We start from the raw sequence: 27,720 nt of genomic DNA on the forward strand, positions 1-27,720 counted from the left end.
TATAATGGCCCCATAGATTTCTCCATGCTGTAATGGCCCCATAGATTGCTCCATAAGTATAATGGCCCCATAGATTTCTCCATGCTGTAATGGCCCCATAGATTGCTCCCTACTGGATAATAGCCCCATAGATTGCTCCATGCTGTAATGGCCCCATGTAACGGGTCTGGGAGGCGGAACCTCTGAGCTACTATACAAGGGGGCGGTCCTTGTAAGGGAGCGGGTGGCGACCAGGCAGGCAGTCACAGCAGGTGACCGGGACAGTCTCTGGGTGTACGGGCAGGAGGTCACGGCAAGTGACCGGGACAGTCTCTGGAAGAACGGGCTGGAGGTCACGGCAAGTGACCAGGGCAGTCTCTGGGTGAACGGGCTGGTACGACCTGTGATGGCTGAACCTCCAGGTAGGCTAGCAAGGCAGATGGAGGATGTGTGCTCCCAGGTGAGCAAGCGAGAGTCTCTGGAATAGCAGGTGGTCACAGCACGTGACGGCGAAGCCTCCAGGTAGGCAAGCAAGGCAGATGGAGGATGTGTGCTCCCAGGTGAGCAAGCGAGAGTCTCTGGAATAGCAGGTGGTCACAGCACGTGACGGCGAAGCCTCCAGGCAGGTAGCGGAGAAGCGCTCCCAGGTGAGCGGGCAAGAGTCTCTGGAATAGCTGGTGGTCACAGCACAGCACGTGACGGCGGAGCCTCCGGGCAGGCAAGCAGGCAGGTAGCGGAGAAGCGCTCCCAGGTGAGCGGGCAAGAGTCTCTGGAATAGCTGGTGGTCACAGCACGTGACGGCGGAGCCTCCGGGCAGGCAAGCAGGCAGGTAGCGGAGGAGCGCTCCCAGGTGAGCGGGCAAGCTGGTCCTTAGACAGACTGACAGGAGTTGTAAGGCAGACCGTCGGACCTCAGGCTAGCAAGCAGGTAGCAGGAATAACTGGCAGGAAACAGACAGCAAACTGGCAGGACTCTGGCAGGAATCAGGCAGGTAACTGGCAACGGGACCTGAGGGCTGAAGCAGAGTAGAACAGTGCAACAACATTGCTCGGGCACCTCCATTTTGGAGGAGGTGCCTTATATATGGTGAAGTCCTCCGGACATTGGCCGGGGACTCCTTAGGACGGCGCGCGCGGCCCCTTTAAGAGGGAGGGAGAGCGCGCGCCCTAAGCACAGTGGCCGGGAAGGAGCGCGCGCTGCCAGCAGAGCGGGAGGAGGACGCCGGGCACGGAGCAGGGAGGTGAGGGGAACAGCGTCCCTGCCTACCAGAGGGCAGGGACGCCGGCGCTACACCCCATAGATTGCTCCATAAGTATAATGGCCCCATAGATTGCTCCATGCTGTAATGGCCCTATAGATTGCTCCATAAGTATAATGGCCCCATAGATTGCTCCATGCTGTAATGGCCCTATAGATTGCTCCATAAGGATAATGGCCCCATAGATTGCTCCATAAGGATAATGGCCCCATAGATTGCTCCATGCTGTAATGGCCCTATAGATTGCTCCATGCTGTATAATGGCCCCATAGATTGCTCCATGCTGTATAATGGCCCCATAGATTGCTCCATGCTGTATAATGGCCCCATAGATTGCTCCATGCTGTAATGGCCCTATAGATTGCTCCATAAGTATAATGGCCCCATAGATTGCTCCCTACTGTATAATGGCCCCATAGATTGCTCCATGCTGTAATGGCCCCATAGATTGCTCCATAAGTATAATGGCCCCATAGATTGCTCCATAAGTATAATGGCCCCATAGATTGCTCCATGCTGTAATGGCCCTATAGATTGCTCCCTACTGTATAATGGCCCCATAGATTTCTCCATACTGTATAATGGCCCCATAGATTGCTGCATGCTGTAATGGCCCCATAGATTGCTCCCTACTGTATAATGGCCCCATAGATTGCTCCCTACTGTATAATGGCCCCATAGATTGCTCCATGCTGTATTATGGCCCCATAGATTGCTCCATGTTGTAATGGCTCCATAGATTGCTCCATAAGTATAATGGCCCCATAGATTGCTCCATGTTGTAATGGCTCCATAGATTGCTCCATAAGGATAATGGCCCCATAGATTGCTCCATGCTGTATAATGGACCCATAGATTGCTCGATGCTGTATAATGGCCCCATAGATTGCTCCATGCTGTAATGGCCCTATAGATTGCTCCATGCTCTATAATGGCCCCATTGATTGCCCCATGCTGTATAATGGTCCCATAGATTGCTCCCTACTGTATAATGGCCCTATAGATTGCTCCATAAGTATAATGGCCCTATAGATTGCTCCATGCGGTAATGGCCCCATAGATTGCTCCATGCTGTAATGGCCCCATAGATTGCTCCATAAGTATAATGGCCCCATAGATTGCTCCATGCTGTAATGGCCCCATAGATTTCTCCATAAGTATAATGGCCCCATAGATTGCTCCATGCTGTAATGGCCCTATAGATTGCTCCATAAGTATAATGGGCCCATAGATTGCTCCATGCTGTATAATGGCATCATAGATTGCTCCATGCTGTTTAATGGCCCCATAGATTGATCCATGCTGTAATAGCACCATAGATTGCTCCATAAGTATAATGGCCCCATAGATTGCTCCATGCTGTAATGGCCCTATACATTGCTCCATGTCGTATAATGGCCCCATAGATTGCTCCATGCTGTAATGGCCCTATACATTGCTCCATGCTGTAATGGCCCTATAGATTGCTCCATGCTGTATAATGGCCCCATAGATTGCTCCATGCTGTAATGGCCCTATAGATTGCTCCATTAGTCTAATGGCCCCATAGATTGCTCCATGCTGTATAATGGCCCCATAGATTGCTCCATGCTGTATAATGGCCCCATAGATTGCTCCATGCTGTATAATGGCCCCATAGATTGCTCCATGCTGTATAATGGCCCCATAGATTGTTCCATGCTGTAATGGCCCTATAAATTGCTCCATGCTGCATAATGGCCCCATAGATTGCTCCATACTGTATAATGGCTCCATAGATTGCTCCATACTGTATAATGGCCCTATAGATTGCTCCATAAGTATAATGGCCCTATAGATTGCTCCATAAGTATAATGGCCCTATAGATTGCTCCATAAGTATAATGGCCCTATAGATTGCTCCATAAGTATAATGGCCCTATAGATTGCTCCATAAGTATAATGGCCCTATAGATTGCTCCATAAGTATAATGGCCCTATAGATTGCTCCATAAGTATAATGGCCTCATAGATTGCTCCATGCGGTAATGGCCCCATAGATTGCTCCATGCTGTAATGGCCCCATAGATTGCTCCATAAGTATAATGGCCCTACAGATTGCTCCATAAGTATAATGGCCCTATAGATTGCTCCATGATGTAATGGCCCTATAGATTGCTCCATAAGTATAATGGCCCTATAGATTGCTCCATGCTGTAATGGCTCTATAGATTGCTCCATACTGTATAATGGCCTCATATATTGCTCCATGCTGTAATGGCCCTATAGATTGCTCCATAAGTATAATGGCCCCATAGATTGCTCCATCCTGTAATGGCCCCATAGATTGCTCCCTACTGTATAATGGCCCCATAGACTGCTCCATACTGTATAATGGCCCCATATATTGCTGCATGCTGTAATGGCCCTATAGATTGCTCCATGCTGTAATGGCCCCATAGTTTGCTCCATGCTGTATAATGGCCCCATAGATTGCTCCATGCTGTAATGGCCCCATAGATTGCTCCATGCTGTAATGGCCCCATAGATTGCTCCATGCTGTAATGGCCCCATAGATTGCTCCATGCTGTAATGGCCCCATAGATTGCTCCATGCTGTATAATGGCCCCATAGATTGCTCCATGCTGTATAATGGCCCCCATAGATTGCTCCATGCTGTAATGGCCCCATAGATTGCTCCATGCTGTAATGGCCCTATAGATTGCTCCATGCTGTATTATGGCCCCATAGATTGCTCCATGCTGTAATGGCCCTATAGATTTCTCCATAAGTATAATGGCCCCATAGATTGCTCCATGCTGTATAATGGCCCCATAGATTGCTCCATGCTGTATAATGGCCCCATAGATTGCCCAATGCTGTATAATGGCCCCATAGATTGCCCAATGCTGTATAATGGCCCCATAGATTGCTCCATGCTGTAATGGCCCCATAGATTGCTCCATGCTGTAATGGCCCCATAGATTGCTCCATGCTGTATAATGACCCCATAGATTGCTCCATGCTGTATAATGGCCCCATAGATTGCCCCATGCTGTATAATGGCCTCATAGATTGCTCCATGCTGTATAATGGCCCCATAGATTGCTCCATGCTGTAATGGCCCCATAGATTGCTCCATAAGTATAATGGCCCTATAGATTGCTCCCTTCTGTATAATGGCCCCATAGATTGCTCCATAAGTATAATGGCCCCATAGATTGCTCCATGCTGTATAATGGCCCCATAGATTGCTCCATGCTGTATAATGGCCCCATAGATTGCTCCATGCTGTATAATGGCCCCATAGATTGCTCCATGCTGTATAATGGCCCCATAGATTGCTCCATGCTGTATAATGGCCCCATAGATTGCTCCATGCTGTATAATGGCCCCATAGATTGCTCCATGCTGTATAATGGCCCCATAGATTGCTCCATCCTGTATAATGGTCCCATAGATTGCTCCATGCTGTATAATGGTCCCATAGATTGTTCCATGCTGTAATGGCCCTATAAATTGCTCCATGCTGCATAATGGCCCCATAGATTGCTCCATACTGTATAATGGCCCCATAGATTGCTCCATACTGTATAATGGCCCTATAGATTGCTCCATAAGTATAATGGCCCTATAGATTGCTCCATAAGTATAATGGCCCTATAGATTGCTCCATAAGTATAATGGCCCTATAGATTGCTCCATAAGTATAATGGCCCTATAGATTGCTCCATAAGTATAATGGCCCTATAGATTGCTCCATAAGTATAATGGCCTCATAGATTGCTCCATGCGGTAATGGCCCCATAGATTGCTCCATGCTGTAATGGCCCCATAGATTGCTCCATAAGTATAATGGCCCTATAGATTGCTCCATAAGTATAATGGCCCTATAGATTGCTCCATAAGTATAATGGCCCCATAGATTGCTCCATGATGTAATGGCCCTATAGATTGCTCCCTGCTGTATAATGGCCCCATAGATTGCCCCATGCTGTATAATGGCCCCATAGATTGCTCCCTACTGTATAATGGCCCCATAGATTGCTCCATGCTGTATAATGGCCCCATAGATTGCTCCCTACTGTATAATGGCCCCATAGATTGCTCCATGCTGTAATGGCCCTATAGATTGCTCCACAAGTAGAATGGCCCCATAGATTGCTCCATGCTGTAATGGCCCCATAGATTGCTCCATGCTGTATAATGGCCCCATAGATTGCTCCATGCTGTATAATGGCCCCCATAGATTGCTCCATGCTGTAATGGCCCTATAGATTGCTCCATGCTGTAATGGCCCTATAGATTGCTCCATGCTGTAATGGCCCTATAGATTGCTCCATGCTGTATTACGGGCCCATAGATTGCTCCATGCTGTAATGGCCCCATAGATTGCTCCATGCTGTAATGGCCCCATAGATTGTTCCATGCTGTAATGGCCCTATAGATTGCTCCATGCTGTATAATGGCCCTATAGATTGCTCCATGCTGTATAATGGCCCCATAGATTGCTCCATACTGTATAATGGCCTCATATATTGCTCCATGCTGTAATGGCCCTATAGATTGCTCCATAAGTATAATGGCCCCGTAGATTGCTCTATCCTGTAATGGCCCCATAGATTGCTCCATGCTGTATAATGGCCCCATAGATTGCTCCCTAGTGTATAATGGCCCCATAGATTGCTCCATGCTGTAATGGCCCCATAGTTTGCTTCATACTGTATAATGGCCCCATAGATTGCTCCATGCTGTAATGGCCCCATAGATTGCTCCATGCTGTAATGGCCCCATAGATTGCTCCATGCTGTAATGGCCCCATAGATTGCTCCATGCTGTAATGGCCCCATAGATTGCTCCATGCTGTAATGGCCCCATAGATTGCTCCATGCTGTAATGGCCCCATAGATTGCTCCATGCTGTAATGGCCCCATAGATTGCTCCATGCTGTAATGGCCCCATAGATTGCTCCATGCTGTAATGGCCCCATAGATTGCTCCATGCTGTAATGGCCCCATAGATTGCTCCATGCTGTATAATGGCCCCCATAGATTGCTCCATGCTGTAATGGCCCTATAGATTGCTCCATGCTGTAATGGCCCTATAGATTTCTCCATAAGTATAATGGCCCCATAGATTGCCCAATGCTGTATAATGGCCCCATAGATTGCTCCATAAGTAGAATGGCCCCATAGATTGCTCCATGCTGTAATGGCCCCATAGATTACTCCATGCTGTAATGGCCCCATAGATTACTCCATGCTGTAATGGCCCCATAGATTGCTCCATGCTGTATTGGCCCCATAGATTGCTCCATGCTGTAATGGCCCCATAGATTGCTCCATGCTGTATAATGACCCCATAGATTGCTCCATGCTGTATAATGGCCCCATAGATTGCTCCATGCTGTAATGGCCCCATAGATTGCTCCATGCTGTATAATGACCCCATAGATTGCTCCATGCTGTATAATGGCCCCATAGATTGCTCCATGCTGTATAATGGCCTCATAGATTGCTCCATGCTGTAATGGCCCCATAGATTGCTCCATAAGTATAATGGCCCTATAGATTGCTCCCTTCTGTATAATGGCCCTATAGATTGCTCCATAAGTAGAATGGCCCTATAGATTGCTCCATAAGTAGAATGGCCCCATAGATTGCTCCATAAGTAGAATGGCCCCATAGATTGCTCCATAAGTAGAATGGCCCCATAGATTGCTCCATGCTGTAATGGCCCCATAGATTGCTCCATGCTGTATAATGGCCCCATAGATTGCTCCATAAGTATAATGGCCCCATAGATTGCTCCATAAGTATAATGGCCCTATAGATTGCTCCCTTCTGTATAATGGCCCCATAGATTGCTCCATAAGTATAATGGCCCTATAGATTGCCCCATGCTGTATAATGGCCCCATAGATTGCTCCGTGCTGTAATGGCCCTATAGATTGCTCTATGCTGTATAATGGCCCCATAGATTGCTCCATGCTGTATAATGGCCCCATAGTTTGCATTATACTTATGGATTGCTAGATAAGACAGAGGGCACACGGTAGTGACGACAGACTCCGAAGACGCTGAAGACACAGGAGTTGCTGGGAACGGGAGAGGTAAGTATTTGAGGAGGGGTCCCCGATGCCAGCGCGCAGGGTAGGACTGGCCTGGTGTGATAGCTGGAAAAATTCCCGGTGGGCCCCGATGAGAGAGTGAGAGAATTGGTAGCGGGGGCTCTTAAAAAGTGCGGGCCCTTTAAAAGCGCAGCCGAAGGAAATGCAGCGTCGCGTGCGGCGCTCATACTATTCAGTGGTGACAGCGGGTGACGCGCATAGTCACATGACTGAGGACGTGTTCTTGGTGGGCGGTGTCACGCACCGCGCTCTGCTTTGCCGCTGGTTGCTGGCAGTGGTGTGTTGTCAGGTGACACGCTGACGTCGCGCTCTCCTCTCCCTGCTCCCCTGCCGGCTTTTGATACGCCGACGCCGCGCTCTGCTCTCCAGTCCCGGCTCCTGCTCCCTTGGAATTGGCCTTGTAACACCGGCTCCCGTCCGGGTATGGAACACCGCACCAGCACCGCGCACCGCCCTCTTCTCTCCTGCTCTCTTGCCTTTTAAGCCGGCTCCTGGGCTGAGTATGCGGTGACCAGCACTCTGCTCTCTCACCATAACCCTGGAAACAAGGCTGCAGGTCTGGCTACAGCTCTCCCTGCTTCAACTTCAAGTCAAGTGCAATATCCACATTTTTCTGGGTGAGTGTTCCCAGCATTGGTCATCATCCATATATGGAGGGGTCGCAGGCTGGTCACATGGGGACATGGATGGGGACATGGGGCTGAAGGGGGGGGCTGGTTGGACCCATGGGGACATGGATGGGGACATGGGTCTGAAGGGGGGGCTGGATGGACCCATGAGGACATGGATGGGGACATGGGGCTGAAGGGGGGGCTGGCTGGACCCATGGGGCTGAGGGGAGGGGGCTGGCTGGGCCCATGGGAACATGGATGGGGACATGGGGCTGAATGGGGGGCTGGCTAGACCCATGGGGACATGGGGCTGATGGGGGGGGGGCTGGCTGGACCCCTGGGGACATGGGGCTGGCTGGCTGGACCCATGGGGACATGGATGGGGACATGGGGCTGAAGGGGGGGCTGGCTGGACCCATGGGGACATGGATGGGGACATGGGGCTGAAGGAGGGGCTGGCTGGACCCATGGGGACATGGATGGGGACATGGGGCTGAAGGGGGGGCTGGCTGGACCCTTGGGGACATGGGGCTGAAGGGGGGGCTGGCTGGACGCATGGGGAACATATGGATGGAGGCACGGGGCTGAAGGGGGGGCTGGCTGGACCCATGGAGACATGGATGGGGACATGGGGCTGAAGGGGGGGCTGGCTGGACCCATGGGGAGACATATGGATGGAGGCATGGGGCTGAAAGGGGGGGGCTGGTTGGACGCATGGGGAGACATATGGATGGAGGCACGGGGCTGAAGGGTGGGGGCTGGATGGACGCATAAGGGGACACATGGTGGTGAAGGGGGCCAAGTTGGGGACCTAGATGGACACATGGAGGTGAAGGGGGGCAAGCTGGACACATTGGGACCTGGATGGACACATATAGGTGAAGGGCAGCAAGCTGGACACATGGGGACCTGGATGGACACATGGAGGTGAAGGGCGGCAAGCTGGACACATGGGGTCCTGGATAGATATATGGGGTGGGGTGGGATGCATATATGAGTGGGACAGGATGGATATATGAAGGGGGGCAGGCTGGACACATGGAGGCCCGGATGGATATATGGGAGGGGCAGGCTGGACACATGGAGACCAGAATGGATATATGGGGGGGGGGGGGTCAGGATGGATAGATGGGGGGCCACGCTGGACAAGGGACTTTATTACTGTTTAGGGGCCAGATTGAGGAACTTTATTAGTTTATGATGGCGAGTGGGGAACATTATTACTTTAGAGTCCAATTAGGGACATTATTACTTCTGTAGTATAATTTTATTTTTAGGAAACTGTTTTCCGTAAGAGGGGACAAAAGGGGGGTCCTGTTACTGTGCAGGGCGCCACTATGTCGCTTTATTTCTTAAACTGGTGTAGTGTAGAAGCCTGGGGAAAAGTGGGAATGTGCTCTAAAAGAGATCAGTTATTGATAACTGTGTGTTATTTTCTGCAGAGATGATTCCTGGCTGGAAGAAGTGATGGTGGACTGTGCCAGATGAGGAAAAGCAAAGATGAAGAACTTCACCTAGAGACATCACTGGTGAGTCAGTGTATTACTGTACACTTACACTATATAGTATATACAGAGCTCCTGTGTATGTCACTGGTGACCAGTGTATTACCTATACACTATATACAGAGCTCCTGTGTATAATGTCACTCGTGATAACTGTATTACCTGTACACTACATACAGAGCTCCTGTGTATAATGTCACCGGTGATCACTGTATTACATGTACACTGACACTATATACAGAGATCCTGTTTATAATGTCACTGGGGATCACTGTATTACCTGTACACTGACACTATATACAGAGCTCATATGTATAGTGACAGTGTTGTTAGTATTGTGGTTTGTATTCCTGATCAGTATTGTATTATTTGGTCACTATGTGGTGGTAATATGTGGTCTGGTCATGGTGTGGTGATATTTGTCCCTTTTGTATGTGATATTATTGGTGGTGTTATAGTGGATTATGTTGTGTATGGCGGTCATTTGTTCTCGCTGAGATTAACTAGGAAAAGATTTTTTTCCATGAGGCCACGGCTTCACTATCAGTATTTGGTCAGTATTTTTTCTCAGTAGTGAGAGCCAAAATCAGGAGTGGGTGATAAATACAGAATTGGTGACTTGTTTCTATTCTACCTTTTCTCTGATTGTTCCTCACCTGGTTTTGGCTCCCACTCCTGAGAAAAAATCCTGACTGAATACTGATAGTGGGGCTGTGGCCTTAGAGATGAAATACTTGGAGCAGAGCGTCAGAGATGCACTCACAGGGGTTCTCCGGGGAGAACAAGTAATCCCCTCTCCACAGGATAAGTGATAACTTATTGATTGGTGGGGGTCTGACTACTGGGACCTGCAGCGACCGGCAGACTGTGGAGCTTTTCTCCCCATTACACTGGAGCTCATGTGCGACTCGGCCACTGATCTATTCATTCCCTCAGGGGCTGTGAGCGCTGCTCTTTTTTGGAAGCCCCCAAGAGAAAGAATGAGGCTGTGGTCAGACGTCCCACCTGTCGCTGCATTTTAAATGGGGATAAGTGTCCTGTCAGGGATAAAACTTCCCCATTCTTCCAATCAATAAGTGATCACCTATCCTGTGTAGCCCATGAATCTGTGATGACTTGTTTTAACCAAAGAAGCTCTTTCATGCAAACTACAGAAATTGTCCATCCCTGTTGTAGTCTGTGCAGAGTAGATGTGAGGAGCCGCCGGTCACTGCTCCACTATAACAGGGAGAGCAGAGAAGAGAGATCTGCATATTGCTGGAGGTGGCCCCTAGAGTCAGTGTCCCCTGTGGGCCCCAGACACCCCAGTCCGACCCTGCTGACATCTGATTAAGGCCTAAGGCCCCGTTCACATGTCAGGTTTTAATCAGTGTTTTTTTTCTAATTTTCATCTGATTTTGGTCAGTGTGTCAGTTTTTCTCCTCAGTGGGGCATATTTTTTTTATATGTAAAGTAAAAAGCTAAAGGTTTCCTCGCCTCGCTTGCCCGGCCTATAGACACTGGAAAACAAGCAGTACAGGCAACATGGTTGGTTCTGGCCATTTTTTCTGACAGACTCGTTGACTTCAATAGATGATCTTTATCTACAAATCGGATGAAAATCGGACCGGTCTCAGTTCTGATTTGCAGATCAATCGTCCACAATAAATAGAGCTGTAAACCTGTCCACGGTCTATAACGGAGCATATTCTACCTGCTAGAGAAATAACCAGACGTGAAAAGAGCCATGTGCTATTCTTACAGGGAAGGGGCCACGATTTTATGTTTTGTATTAATAATTATGTAATCAATTATTTTTAATACAAAATTAAATGTACCACTTTATTAGTTTTTTATTTATTTTTACATTGGCCACTAGGGGCTGCCATTTTTATTTGGGGGGTGTGTAAGAAGCGCTCTTACACACCTCATTTACGGCAGCCCTGGCCATAAGAGACAGTAGTCTGTCACCGACCCGTTCTCTAACATTAGAGGCCGCTCCTCCTGCCTCTAGCTGTGACCTGGGCACGCCCCCTTGGCTGTTCAGGTCGCAGCCGTGGGAGGAGATTTCAGCCATCTTTGTGGAGCCTGCAGTGTAAGCTGTACATTACCCCTGTCGTCGCACGCACTGCTCAGTCAGAGCATGCCATGACAGGAACTGCCGGGGAGGAAATGCCTAGGAGTGGACGTCCCGAGTGAGTATCTGCAGCGGCGCCGTGCGGTGATCTCAGCCTCTCAGCTGTTATCACCGCCGACATCTTCAGGCAACACAGACACAGCGCTGCGTGGGAACGTGGAAGGTGAGTAGAAGCGTTTGTTTTGGTTTTTTCCCTTCGCATTGAATATATGGGGGCATATACCCACCTGGATGGAGGGGGGGGGCATATACTCACCAGGATGGATGGAGGAGGGGGGGCATATACCCACCAGGATGGATGGAGGAGGGGGGGCATATACCCACCAGGATGGATGGAGGGGGGGGCATATACCCACCAGGATGGATGGAGGGGGGGCATATACCCACCAGGATGGATGGAGGGGGGCATATACCCACCAGTATGAAGGGGAGGATATATCCACCAGGATGGATGGATGGATGGAGGGGGGCATATACTGACCGGGATGGATGGAGGGGCATTTACACCTAACCAGGATGGATGGATGAAGGGGCATATGCATTTACCCAGAATGGATGGATGGAGGGGCATATACATCTACCCAGGATGGATGGGGGGTGTGTGACGCCTAGCTGCGCTTGGTATCACAGATCTTAGCAGGGTGTATTGATGGATTCCTCCACAAGAGGCCCCATAACCATTCACACATCTCCACCTTCCACCTCAGACCATCAGAGGGAGCCCGTTAGGGATAGATATATAAGGGAAGGTGGAGCCAGGCAGCAGTTAGTCTAGACTGGAGTCGACAGAAAGCAAACCTGTTGAGAGAGTTCCTGCAGTGCAAAAGCCTGAGAGAGGTCAGTCTGCAGTGGAGCACGTTCTAGACTCAGTTGTAGCTCAGAGGTGAGCTTTAGGTGTGCCGGCGCCATAAGATCGGTGAAGCGCGGCAAGCTGCCGTTAGTGTGTATAGCCTAGTGAGGGCCCGAGTAGGCCGAAGGCGAGTGGAGAGTTAATACATAGGGGGCAGAGGAGCTTAACTAGCTCAGCCCGAAGAAGCAGTTACCGGACATCGGGTCCGAAGCTTACCGGGATCTCCACGACCCAGTAAGATATAACCAGAATCCCTGGAGAACTACAAGTCCCAGTATCGCAAAAGTGCTGATACGTAATAGAGCCAGGAGACACATAGGCCCCTTAAGTCGGGAGCGTGTAATCCAAGAAAAGGCCCTACCACAAGGTCAGCCAGCGCAGGACAGAGACAAAGTTAGGCCTTGCTCCAGGAAGGTCAGAAACTTACTACGCAGAGGCAAGAAACAGGAGGCCCAAAACCCGCTCATTGGGGAGGATCCTGACGTGCACCCTTCACCCTACAGTGCTCTGGGACGTGCCTGAATTTCCATCAGTAAAAGGTACTGAAGTGACAATCGTGTCTGTCCCTGTTCTTGCTCTGACCCGGCTGGGTCTCTCCGTCCTGCTTTCCCCGTCCATACGCTGCCCTGAGGCCTAGCTCCACCTGTGGGAAGCTAAACCATCGAGCTGCCTTATCACCGGCCTCAGTGGACTGCGCAGCGCTGGTGATCCTCACCAGAAACCACAGGTGGCGTCACAAACTCTTTTATAAACTTCACAAACCACCAACCCTTTTAAAGGAGCGACCCCAGGGTACGGGCCCGGGAGCCGACCACCGCGACATCCCTAAAGGCCCGGGTACCGAGTCATACCCATTCCCCTGGGCTAGTCAGGGGCATATAAACCTACCCAGCATGGATGGATGGAGGGGCATTTACACCTACCCAGGATGGATGGATGGAGGGGCATTTACACCTACCCAGGATGGATGGATGAAGGGGCATATACACCTACCCAGGATGGATGGATGGAGGGGCATCTACACCTAACCAGGTTGGATGGAGTGGCATATACACCTACCAGAATAGACTACCCAGGATGGATGGATGGATGGAGGGGCATCTACACCTAACCAGGATGGATGGAGGAGCATATACACCTACCAGAATAGACTACCCAGGATGGATGGAGGGGCATCTACACCTACCCAGAATGGATGAAGGGGCATATACACCTACCCAGGATGGAAGGGCATATACACCTACCCAGGATGGATGGATGGATGGAGGGGCATATACACCTACCCAGGATGGATGGAGGGGCAAATACTCCTACACTGGATGGATGGAGGGGGCCGATACACCTACCCAGGATGGCTGGAGGGGCCGATACACCTACCCAGGATGGATGGAGGGGCCGATACACCTACCCAGGATGGATGGAGGGGCCGATACACCTACCCAGGATGGATGGAGGGGCCTATACACCTACCCAGGATGGATGGATGGAGGGGAATATACACCTACCCAGGATGGATGGATGGAGGGGAATATACACCTACCCAGGATGGAGGGGCATATACACCTACCCAGGATGGATGGATGGAGGGGCATATACACCTACCCAGGATGGATGGATGGAGGGGCATATACACCTACCCAGGATGGATGGAGGGGCAAATACTCCTACACTGGATGGACGGAGGGGCATATACACCTACCCAGGATGGATGGATGGATGGAGGGGCATATACACCTACCCAGGATTGATGGATGGAGGGGTATTCGCATCTACCATGGATGGATGGAGGGGCATCTACACCTACCCAGGATGGATTGATGGATGGAGGGGCATCTACACCTACCCAGAGTGGATGGATGGAGGGGCATCTACACCTACCCAGGATGGATGGATGGATGAAGGGGCATATACACCTACCCAGGATGGATGGATGGATGGAGGGGCATCTACACTTAACCAGGATGGATGGATGGAGGGGCATCTACACCTAACCAGGATGGATGGAGGGGCATATACACCTAGCAGAATAGACTACCCAGGATGTATGGATGGATGGAGGGGCATCTACACCTAACCAGGATGGATGAATGGAGGGGGCATCTACACCTAACCAGGTTGGATGGAGGGGCATATACACCTACCAGAATAGACTACCCAGGATGGATGGAGGGGCATCTACACCTACCCAGAATGGATGAAGGGGCATATACACCTACCCAGGATGGCTGGAGGGGCATATACAGCTACTCAGGATGGATGGATGGATGGAGGGGCATATACACCTACCCAGGATGGATGGAGGGGCAAATACTCCTACACTGGATGGATGGAGGGGCATATACACCTACCCAGGTTGAATGGAGGGGCATATACACCTACCCAGGATGCATGGATGGAAGAATGGATGGAGGGGTATTCGCATCTACCATGGATGGATGGAGGGGCATCTACACCTACCCAGGATGGATTGATGGATGGAGGGGCATCTACACCTACCCAGAGTGGATGGATGGAGGGGCATATACACCTACCAGAATAGACTGCTCAGGATGGATGGATGGATGGAGGGGCATCTATGCTTACCCAGATTGGATGGATGGAGGTGCATATACACCTACCCAGGATGGATGGATGGAGAGGTATCTACGCCTACCCAGGATGGATGGAATGAGGGGCATATACACCTACCCAGAATGGATGGATGGAGGGGCATCTACCCCTACCCACGATGGATGGATGGAGGGGCATCTACACTTACTCAGTTTGAATGGATGGATGGAAGGGCATCTAGACCTACCCAGGATGGGTGGATGGATGGAGGGGCATCTAGACCTACCCAGGATGTATGGATGGATGGATGGAGGGGCATATACACCTACCCAGAGTGGATGGATGGAGGGGCATATACACCTACTCAGGATGGATGGATGGAGGGGCATATACACCTACTCAGGATGGATGGATGGAGGGGCATATACACCTACTCAGGATGGATGGATGGATGGAGGGGCATATACAGCTACCCAGGATGGATGGAGAGGCCTATACACCTACCCAGGATGGATGGAAGGGCATATTCACCTACCCAGGATGGATGGATGGAGGGGCATATACACCTACCCACTATGGATGGAGGGGCAAATACTCCTACCCAGGATGAATGGAGGGGCATATACACCTACCCAGGATGGATGGAGGGGCATATACACCTACCCAGAATGGATGGATGGAATGGTATCTACACCTACTATGGATGGATGGAGGGGCATCTACACCTACCCAGGATGGATTGATGGATGGAGGGGCATCTACACCTACCGAGAATGGATGGATGGAGGGGCATATACACCTACCCTGGATGGATGGAGGGGCATATACACCTACCCAGGATGGATGGATAGAGGGGCATTTACACCTACCCAGGATGGATGGATGGAGGGGCATCTACGTCTACCCAGAATGGATGGATGGATGAAGGGTCATATACACTCACCCAGGATGGATGGATGGAGGGGGAAATACACCTACTCAGGATGGATGGAGGGGCATTTACACCTACCCAGGATGGATGGATGGATGAAGGGGCATATACACCTAACCAGGATGGATGAATGGAGTTGGCATCTACACCTAACCAGGTTGGATGGAGGAGCATATACACCTACCAGAATAGACTACCCAGGATGGATGGAGGGGCATCTACACCTACCCAGGATGGATGGATGGAGGGGCATATACACCTACCCAGGATGGATGGATGGAGGGGCATATACAGCTACTCAGGATGGATGGATGGATGGAGGGGCCGATACACCTACCCAGGATGGATGGAGGGGCATATACACCTACCCAGGATGGATGGATGGGCATATACACCTACCCAGGATGGATGGATGGATGGGCATATACACCTACCCAGGATGGATGGATGGAGGGGCATATACACCTACCCAGGATGGATGGATGGAGGGGCATCTACACCTACCCAGGATGGATGGAGGGGCATCTACACCTACCCAGGATGGATGGAGGGGCATATACACCTACCCAGGATGAATGGAGGGGCATATACACCTACCCAGGATGGATGGATGGAAGAATGGATGGAGGGGTATTCGCATCTACCATGGATGGATGGAGGGGCATCTACACCTACCCAGGATGGATTGATGGATGGAGGGGCATCTACACCTACCCAGAGTGGATGGATGGAGGGGCATATACACCTACCAGAATAGACTGCTCAGGATCGATGGATGGATGGAGGGGCATCTATGCTTACCCAGATTGGATGGATGGAGGTGCATATACACCTACCCAGGATGGATGGATGGAGAGGTATCTACGCCTACCCAGGATGGATGGAATGAGGGGCATATACACCTACCCAGGATGGATGGATGGAGAGGCATCTACCCCTACCCACGATGGATGCATGGAGGGGCATCTACACTTACTCAGGATGAATGGATGGATGGAAGGGCATCTACACCTACCCAGGATGGGTGGATGGATGGAGGGGCATCTAGACCTACCCAGGATGTATGGATGGATGGAGGGGCATATACACCTACCCAGAGTGGATGGATGGAGGGGCATATACACCTACCAGGATGGATGGATGGGCATATACACCTACTCAGGATGGATGGAGGGGCATATACACCTACTCAGGATGGATGGATGGAGGGGCATATACACCTACTCAGGATGGATGGATGGAGGGGCATATACAGCTACCCAGGATGGATGGAGAGGCCGATACACCTACCCAGGATGGATGGATGGAAGGGCATATTCACCTACCCAGGATGGATGGATGGAGGGGCATATACACCTACCCACTATGGATGGAGGGGCAAATACTCCTACCCAGGATGAATGGAGGGGCATATACACCTACCCAGGATGGATGGTGGGGCATATACACCTACCAGAATAGACTACCCAGGATGGATGGAGGTGCATCTACGCAAACCCAGAATGGATGGATGAAGGGGCATATACACCTACCCAGATTGGATGGATGGATGGATGGATGGATGGATGGATGGATGGAGGTGCATATACACCTACCCAGGATGGATGGATGGAGGGGCATCTACCCCTACCCAGGATGGATGGATGGATGGAGGGGCATATACCCCTACCCAGAATGGATGGATGGAGGGGCATATACCCCTACCCAGGATGGATGGATGGAGGGGCATCTACACTTACCCAGGATGGATGAATGGAGGGGCATCTACACCTACCCAGGATGGATGGATGGAGGGGCATCTACACCTACCCAGGATGGATTGATGGATGGAGAGGCATCTACACCTACCCAGAGTGGATGGATGGAGGGGCATATACACCTACCCAGGATGGATGGATGGGCATATACACCTACTCAGGATGGATGGATGGAGGTGCATATACACCTACTCTGGATGGATGGAGGGGCATATACAGCTACCCAGGATGGATGGAGAGGCCGATACACCTACCCAGGATGGATGGAAGGGCATATTCACCTACCCAGGATGGATGGATGGAGGGGCATATACACCTACCCACTATGGATGGAGGGGCAAATACTCCTACCCAGGATGAATGGAGGGGCATATACACCTACCCAGGATGGATGGAGGGGCATATACACCTATCCAGGATGGATGGATGGAGTGGTATCTACACCTACTATGGATGGATGGAGGGGCATCTACACCTACCCAGGATGGATTGATGGATGGAGGGGCATCTACACCTACCGAGAATGGACGAATGGAGGGGCATCTACACCTACCGAGAATGGACGAATGGAGGGGCATCTACACCTACCCAGGATGGATGGATAGAGGGGCATATACACCTACCAGAATAGACTGCGCAGGATGGATGGATGGATGGAGGGGCATCTATGCCTACCCAGAATGGATGGATGGATGAAGGGTCATATACACCTACCCAGGATGAATGGATGGAGGGTGAAATACACCTACCCAGGATGGCTGGAGGGGCATATACACCTACCCAGGATGGATGGAGGTGCAAATACTCCTACCCAGGATGGATGGAGGGGCATATACACCTACCAGAATAGACTACCCAGGATGGATGGAGGTGCATCTACGCAAACCCAGAATGGATGGATGGAGGTGCATATACACCTACCCAGGATAGATGGATGGAAAGGTATCTACGCCTACCCAGGATGGATGGATGGAGGGGCATATACACCTACCCAGAATGGATGGATGGAGGGGCATATACACCTACCCAGGATGGATGGATGGAGGGGCATCTACCCCTACCCAGGATGGATGGATGGAGGGGCATCTACACTTGCCCCTCCATCCATCCATTCATCCTGGGTAAGTGTAGATGCCTGTCCATCCATCCATCCTGGGTAGGTGTAGATACCCCTCCATCCATCCATTCATCCTGGGTATCTACACCTACCCAGGATGGGTGGATGGATGGAGGGGCATCTACACCTACCCAGGATGGATGGATGGAGGGGCATCTACACCTTACCCAGGATGGATGGATGGAGGGGCATCTACACCTTACCCAGGATGGATGGATGGAGGGGCATCTACACCTTACCCAGGATGGATGGATGGAGGGGCATCTACACCTTACCCAGGATGGATGGATGGAGGGGCATCTACACCTTACCCAGGATGGATGGATGGAGGGGCATCTACACCTACCCAGGATGAATGGATGGAGGGTCATCTACGCCTACCCAGAATGGATGGATGGAGGGGCATATACCCCTACCCAGGATGGATTGATGGATGGAGGGGCATCTACACCTACCCAGAATGGATGAATGGAGGGGTATCTACACCTACCCAGAATGGATGGATGGAGGGGCATCTATGCCTACCCAGAATGGATGGATGGATGGAGGGGCATATACACCTACCCAGAATGGATGAATGGAGGGGCATATACACCTACCCAGAATGGATGGATGGAGGACCATATACACCTACCCAGGATGGATGGAGGGGCATCTACACCTACCCAAGATGGATGGATGGCGGGGCATATACACCTACCCAGGATGGATGGAGAAGCATATACACCTACCCAGGATGGATGGAGGGGCATGTACACCTACCCAGGATGGATGGATGGAGAGGCATCTACACCTACCCAGGATGGATGGATGGCGGGGCATCTACACCTACCCAGGATGAATGGATGGAGGGTCATCTACGCCTACCCAGAATGGATGGATGGAGGGCATATACCCCTACCCAGGATGGATTGATGGATGGAGGGGCATCTACACCTACCCAGAATGGATGGATGGAGGGGCATCTACGCCTACCCAGAATGGATGGATAGGGACGCATGGATTCCACTCAGTGTCAGCAGATTCTTGACAATAATGTTCAAGAATCAGTGATAAAGTTGAAGTTACGCAGGGGATGGATCTTTCAGCAAGACAATGATCCAAAACACTGCTCCAAATCTACTCAGGCATTCATGCAGAGGAACAATTACAATGTTCTGGAATGGCCATCCCAGTCCCCAGACCTGAATATCATTGAACATCTGTGGGATCATTTGAAGAGGGCTGTCCATGCTCGGCGACCATCAAACTTAACTGAACTGGAATTGTTTTGTAAAGAGGAATGGTCAAAAATACCTTCATCCAGGATCCAGGAACTCATTAAAAGCTACAGGAAGCAACTAGAGGCTGTTATTTTTGCAAAAGGAGGATCTACTAAATATTAATGTCCCTTTTCTGGTGAGGTGCTCATACTTATGCACCTGTCAAATTTTGTTTGAATGCAGATTGCACATTTTCTGTTAGTACAATAAACCTCATTTCAAGGCAGAAACATTACTGCGTCCAACAGTTATAACATATATCAAACTGAAATAGCTGTTGCAAAAACACCAATTTTTATAAAACAAGCTTAAGATTAATAGGGGTGCCCAAACTTTTTCATATAACTGTATGTTGTAATTATTTTTTTAATATGAACTATTGGCACAATAGTCAATGAATGTGACCTTTTTTCAGTCTCTATAACTATATAATGGAATCTTACTTATGGGCTATCTACTTTGTTTTAGGCTTTAAGCGCCACTTCTCTGACCGGACTTCTGGAGAAACTTCAGGACAGCAATGTGCTTCTGGATAAAATCATGAAAGGGCTGAATGCCTATCTGGAGAAGAAGAGGCTTTTTTCCCACGGTATAGTCCTTTCACTTGTTGCAATGATTCTATATACTACTTAAAGAAATTTTTTTTTTCTTATTTAAACGCATTGAAATCATTTTTGTAATTGGATTTCATTAATAATTTTGCACTGTTTGCCTTCTATTGGCTCTGTGTTGCGCTGGCTATTGGACTTATTTTTAATGTCTTTTTTCAGCTCCTCTTAGCCGATTTATGACCACAGATCACATCAAAGCTGAATGTGCAGGAAACAAAAAGCCTAACGGTGCAACATTTTTAATGAAACTGAATTGTCGCAAATACTCGCAATTAAATGGGTATTCCCATCTCCAAGATCCTATCCCAATATGTAGTAGGCGTAGTAATAATAATAATATTAGCAAATACCTCCAATTAGAAGTGTAGTATAGTTCTTCTGATTCGCTATGTCGCTTTCCCCATGTGCAAGGCATTGCAGTAGCTTCGGTATCCATGGTTACGACCCCTCATATAGTGACAGTTATTTGCTAGTGGTCGTAACCTAAGCTACTGCAATGCCCTGCACATGGGATAAGCGACAAAGCAAATCAGAAGAACTATACTACACTTCTAATTGGAGGTATTTGCTAATATTATTATTAGGACGCCTACTACATATTGGGGTAGAATCCTGGAGATGGGAATACCCATTTCAGTTAAATAAAAAAGTTCCCAAAACTGGATAGCCCCTTTAACCACTTAACCCCCGGGGACGTATTAGTACGCATATTTGCGTACCCTCCGTTCAGTGAGGGCTGCTGCGCTGAGCCCTCACTGAACGGAGCACATGTCGGCTGATTCTTACAGCTGACATGTGCCCGCAACAGCCGCGGGTGGAATCGCGATCCACCCGCGGCTGTTAACCAGTTAAATGCTGCTGTCAATCTCCGACAGCAGCATTTAACGCGCGCTTCCGGGTAGCGCGTCATAAGCCCCGGCGACCCCGTCACGTGATCGCGGGTCACCGATGGGCGTGCATGACAACCCAGGGTCTGCAGCAGACGCCTGTGGTTGTCATGATCTTGTCGCTATGAGCGCCACCTAGTGGTAGGCGCTCATAGCACAGGACCATTTCTGCTGCATGCAGGGGACCTGCTCGTCCCCTGTATGTAGCAGAGGCGATCGGACAGTTGCTGCTTCTAGTCTCCTATGGAGACTATAGAAGCATACAAAAAGTAAAAAAAAAAAGTTTTTAAAAATATAAAAAAAAAAAAATATATAAAAGTTTAAATCACCCCCCTTTCGCCCCATTCAAAATAAAATATATAAAAAAAAACCCCACATACACATATTTGGTATCGCCGCGTTCAGAATCGCCCGATCTATCAATATAAAAAAAGAATTATTCCGATCGGTAAACGGCGTAGCGAGAAAAAAATTCTAAACGGCAGAATTATGTTTTTTGGTCGCCGCAAAATTGCAATAAAATGCAATAACGGGCGATCAAAACATCGGATCTACCCCAAATGTTATCAATAAAAACGTCAGCCTGGCACGCAAAAAATAAGCCATCAACCAGCCCCAGATCACGAAAAATGGAGACGCTACGGGTCTTAGAAAATGACGCTATTTTTTTATTTTTTTTTTTACCAAATTTTGGATTTTTTTTCACCACTTAAATATAAAAGAACCTATACATGTTTGGTGTCTATGAACTCGTAATGACCTGTAGAATAAGAAGGGCAGGTCAGTTTTAGCATTCAGTGAACATGGTAAAAAAAATAAATAAAAAACAACTGTGGTATTGCACTTTTTTTGCAATTTTACCGCACTTGGAATTTTTTTCCCGTTTTCCCGTACAGGATATGATAAAACTAGTAATGGCGTTGAAAAGTACAACTCGTCCCGCAAAAAATAAGCCCTCACATGGCCATATTGACCAAAAAATAAAAACGCTATGGCTCTGGGAACAAGGGGAGCAAAAACGAAAATGCAAAAACGAAAAATGCTCCGGGGCTTAAAGGGTTAAGCTAGCCATACACATGAGATATGAGATACCCGTGGTCTGAATGGTTATTTGGCTACTTCTCCTGACTCCCACATATTCTGCTGAACAGTCATGTGTTTTTAATGGGGAGAGAGGAGAAAGTCGGTACTGGACACCTCCGGCAGCGGGTTATCTCCCCTGAGAACCAAAAGACCGGGTATTGAAATCCCATCTGCCCGATCCTTCTGGCCCTGACATCCTCTATCGGGGGAGAGTCAGGAGACCCCCATACACATCAGTGGGTAGGCCGGTCCTGCTGCAATCGTCAGGTTTAAACTTTTTTAATCCAATGTGTATGGGGACTGAATCTTTACTTTAAAGCTTTGCTTTTCTATATTCTCACATAGACACTAATACAAATGGCGCCTGACCCAATACTTTAATGACATTTTAATCATATTGTGCATTTTCGCTTTAGCTTTTTCTTCCTGTCCAACGACGAAATGCTAGAAATTCTCTCTGAGACTAAAGATCCTCTGCGGGTCCAACCACATCTAAAGAAGGGCTTTGAAGGCATCGCAACGCTGGAGTTCCTTCCTAACCTGGACATCAAAGCCATGTACAGCACCGAGGGGGAACGCGTAGAGCTCATCCAGACCATCTCCACCTCCGAGGCTCGGGGGGCCGTGGAGAAGTGGCTCATCCAAGGGGAAGATGTCATGGTAAGGAGCGTGCATGATGTTATTGCTCGGTCACGAATGGTACGGATCTACCTACAGACCAAAAGCATTAATTGGAACTAATCTAGTACTTTTATATTTGTATAAGATTATTTGGCAGCAGTGAATGATTTGTGGATGATGTATCTCTTGCTATAGAGCCAGGTAGCAGATCTTCTACCTGCAATCGGTAGAAATGAATTTGCTAGATAATACTAGTAAGGTTGTCCCTCTCTTAAATGCTTCTGTCAACGTAATTTAACTTTGTTTTTTAAAAGGCATACCCTGAGACTGCAAGAAAAGACTGGGTGAGGGAATGGCCGGGACAGGTCGTGCTCTGTGTGTCTCAGATGTTCTGGACAAGTGAAGGGCATGAAGCTATCGGCAGTGGCCCAGAGGTACGGCATAAGCTCCTTTACTGATCAAGGTTGCTTCACTAGAAACAGTCATGGCCGGAAGTGTTGGCACCCTTGAAGTATTTTCCATAAAATTATTGCAATTGCATGTGTATTTTTTGTTATACACATGTTTATTTCCTTTGTGTGTATTGGAACAACACAAAAAAAACAGAGAAAAAAAGGCAAATTGGATATAATTTCACACAAAACCCCAAAAATGGGCCGGACAAAATTGTTGGCATCTTTCCAAAATTGTGGGTAAACAATTTTGTTTCAAGCTTGTGATGCTCATTCAAACTCACCTGTGGCAAGTAACAGGTGTGGGCAATATGAAAATCACACCTGAAACCCGATACAAAGGGGAAAAGTTGACTCAATCTTTGCGTTGTTATGTGCCACACTAAGTAGGGAGAACAGAAAGAGGAAAAGAGAACTGTCTGAGGACTTGAGAACCAAAATTGTTGACCAATATCTTCTTTTTGTGTTGTTCCAATACACACAAATTAAATAAACATGTGAACAACAAAACATGTGTAATTGTAATAATTTTCTGGGAGAAATACATATATATACATTCATAGACAAACTTCATGTGTTCTCCTGCTTATACTGTCATATCCAGGGACGCAGCTTATAGGAGTTTCCAGGGGCGGATATACCATTGGTGCAACAGAGGTAAGGGGATCCACATTCACATCAAAAGATGCAAGTAGCTTATTTCACAGCACGTTATTAGACTGCAAAGAGCCCATGTACTGTTCTTGCCCAGGGGTCTTCTCCTGGGGGTTGCAGTTGTACAGCGGCTCAATATCTTGAAGGTACCCAAAAGGCTCCATAGTATTGTTGGGATTTTGCATTGATTCATGCATCTTGTCTAGAGATGAGCAACTAAATTTGCAGGACCTTGGTCTAAGAGAGCAGGTTAGTAGTCTGTGGCTGTTGGATGGGAGCCTTGCTAACCGCCTCTTACATGCCGGCATCCCTGGCTCCTCTTTTGATTAGCCGGCCAGGCGTGATGTCATTTGTGCCTCACACCACAACTATGACATCGACATCAAAAGAGGAGCCGGAGATGCCGGTTCATGGGGCTCCGGTCCTGCGGTCGTGGAATACTGACCCGACTGTTGGACCAGAGTCCTGCAAATCCATTCGCTCATCTCTACTCTCGTCATATCTACCAATAAGGGAAGACATTGTATGGGATTTCCCATAATACCAGCATAAAATGAATCCATCTGCATTGAGTTTTCCATGCTGTTTGTGGCAGGGTTTTATAGAGGTACATCTGGGTATTTGGAGCTCTGGGTTCAATCCAGATCTCCAACTTCTATAAAGATATGTTGTAAAATTGTTGTGTACATTATAAAGTGCCTGCATATTGTGGAGTTCTCCATCTAGTCTGCAGCTTATAATCTGTATAGATTTCAGCCCCCTTGCAATATGTATGTTCTATGAATGTTTCTGCAGATGATTTCACCGTTACATCCTTCTTGTAGGGCCTGAAAAACTCCTATGATAATCTGCAGCTCCAGCTAAATGATATTGTGGAGCTTGTGCGAGGAGGCAAATTGTCCCAGCAGACTCGCACCACATTGGGGGCTCTCGTCACCATAGAGGGGCACGCTCGTGACGTGGGCATGGAAATGATCCAAACAGGTTTGTGCAAACATCATGGCTGGCACCAAACTTTCCAATACCATGTTCTATTTATCATACACTACATGGAGAAAGGCATTGTGCCCCCTCCACATTACACCTACAGGGGCTTTTATGGCCTCCTATTCTAAATCCATATCCAGGATGTTAATATGGAGTCCGTCCCTCTACAGATATCACAGCTCAATATGCAGAGCACCTTCATACATTTCACCCCATTCCTATCTTCTTTCCATATCTATGTTATATTCCCCCCTCTTTTCTTTGAGTTTTCATAGGACACAATTGATCTTGTCACAGTAAAGCAATCTTGGGGTGTACTTACAATGACGTCTATGGGGCAGTAGTCATTTCTGCATATTGAGATGGTGGTCACTATACAGTTATATGAAAAAGTTTGGGCACCCCTATTAATCTTAAGCTTAATGTTTTATAAAAATTGGTGTTTTTGCAACAGCTATTTCAGTTTGATATATGGAATAACTGTTGGACACAGTAATGTTTCTGCCTTGAAATGAGGTTTATTGTACTAACAGAAAATGTGCAATCTGCATTCAAACAAAATTTGACAGGTGCATAAGTATGGGCACCTCACCAGAAAAGTGACATTAATACTTAGTAGATCCTCCTTTTGCAAAAATAACAGCCTCTAGTCACTTCCTGTAGCTTTTAATGAGTTCCTGGATCCTGGATGAAGGTATTTTTTACCATTCCTCTTTACAAAACAATTCCAGTTCAGTTAAGTTTGATGGTCGCCGAGCATGGACAGCCCTCTTCAAATGATCCCACAGATGTTCAATGATATTCAGGTCTGGGGACTGGGATGGCCATTCCAGAACATTGTAATTGTTCCTCTGCATGAATGCCTGAGTAGATTTGGAGCGGTGTTTTGGATCATTGTCTTGCTGAAAGATCCATCCCCTGCGTAACTTCAACTTTGTCACTGATTCTTGAACATTATTGTCAAGAATCTGCTGATACTGAGTGGAATCCATGCGTCCTTCGACTTTAACAAGATTCCCGGTGCCAGCATTGGCCACACAGCCCCAAAGCACGATGGAACCTCCACCAAATTTTACTGTGGGTAGCAAGTGTTTTTCTTGGAATGCTGTGTTTTTTTGCCGCCATGCATAACGCCTTTTTGTATGACCAAACAACTCAATCTTGGTTTCATCAGTCCACAGGACCTTCTTCCAAAAGGAAATTGGCTTCTCCAAATGTGCTTTTGCATACCTCAGCCGACTGTTTGTGGCGTGCTTGCAGAAACGACTTCTTTCGCATCACTCTCCCATACAGCTTCTCCTTGTGCAAAGTGCGTTGTATAGTTGACCGATGCACAGTGACACCATCTGCAGCAAGTTGATGCTGCAGCTCTCTGGAGGTGGTCTGAGGATTGTCCTTGACTGATCTCACCATTCTTCTTCTCTGCCTTTCTGATGTTTTTCTTGGCCTGCCACTTCTGGCCTTAACAAGAACTGTCCCTGTGTTCTTCCATTTCCTTACTATGTTCCTCACAGTGGAAACTGACAGGTTAAATCTCTGAGACAGCTTTTTGTATCCTTCCCCTGAACAGCTATGTTGAATAATCTTTGTTTTCAGATCATTTGACAGTTGTTTTGAGGAGCCCATGATGCCACTCTTCAGAGGAGATTCAAACAGGAGAACAACTTGCAAGTGGCCACTTTAAGTAGCTTTTCTCATGATTGCATACACCTGGCTATAAACTTCAAAGCTCAATGAGGTTACAAAACCAAAAAAAGTGCTTTAGTAAGTCAGTAAAAAGTAGGTAGGAGTATTTAAAACAAGAAAATGATAAGGGTGCCCATACTTATGCACCTGTCAAATTTTGTTTGAATGCAGATTGCACATTTTCTGTTAGTACAATAAACCTCATTTCAAGGCAGAAACATTACTGTGTCCAACAGTTATTACATATATCAAACTGAAATAGCTGTTGCAAAAACACCAATTTTTATAAAACAATAAGCTTAAGATTAATAGGGGTGCCCAAACTTTTTCATATAACTGTATAGGAATGTTTTTGCATCTGTAGGTGTCGGCGTCCCCTGTATATGACTCATTGCCACAATTGATATTCTTTATAGCCAGTGTTTTGGATGGCCTAGGTGCGGTGTGTAATATTTTCTATCAATGGTGTGTGTGCCCTCCTCTGTGCGGTGTCCTTCCATAACCATGGATGTACTAATAAAGGGTTTTTATGTCAATTCCTTTAATGACCTTTTGTTCGGTTTCTTTGTAGGTATTATGTAATTCTCTGAATGGTCAGCCATTCTAAGCCTGAGCAGACATATGGCAATGTAATTGATGTGTGACTGACATTGTTCTTCCCTATGTTGCGGTGACATATTTATGCTGCTATTGTGCAGTATTTGTTCTAATTAAT

This window comes from Phyllobates terribilis, unplaced genomic scaffold, assembly GCF_046119375.1.
Source record: "Phyllobates terribilis strain yellow unplaced genomic scaffold, ASM4611937v1 Scaffold_469__1_contigs__length_1427685, whole genome shotgun sequence".
NCBI classification, from domain to species: domain Eukaryota; kingdom Metazoa; phylum Chordata; class Amphibia; order Anura; family Dendrobatidae; genus Phyllobates; species Phyllobates terribilis.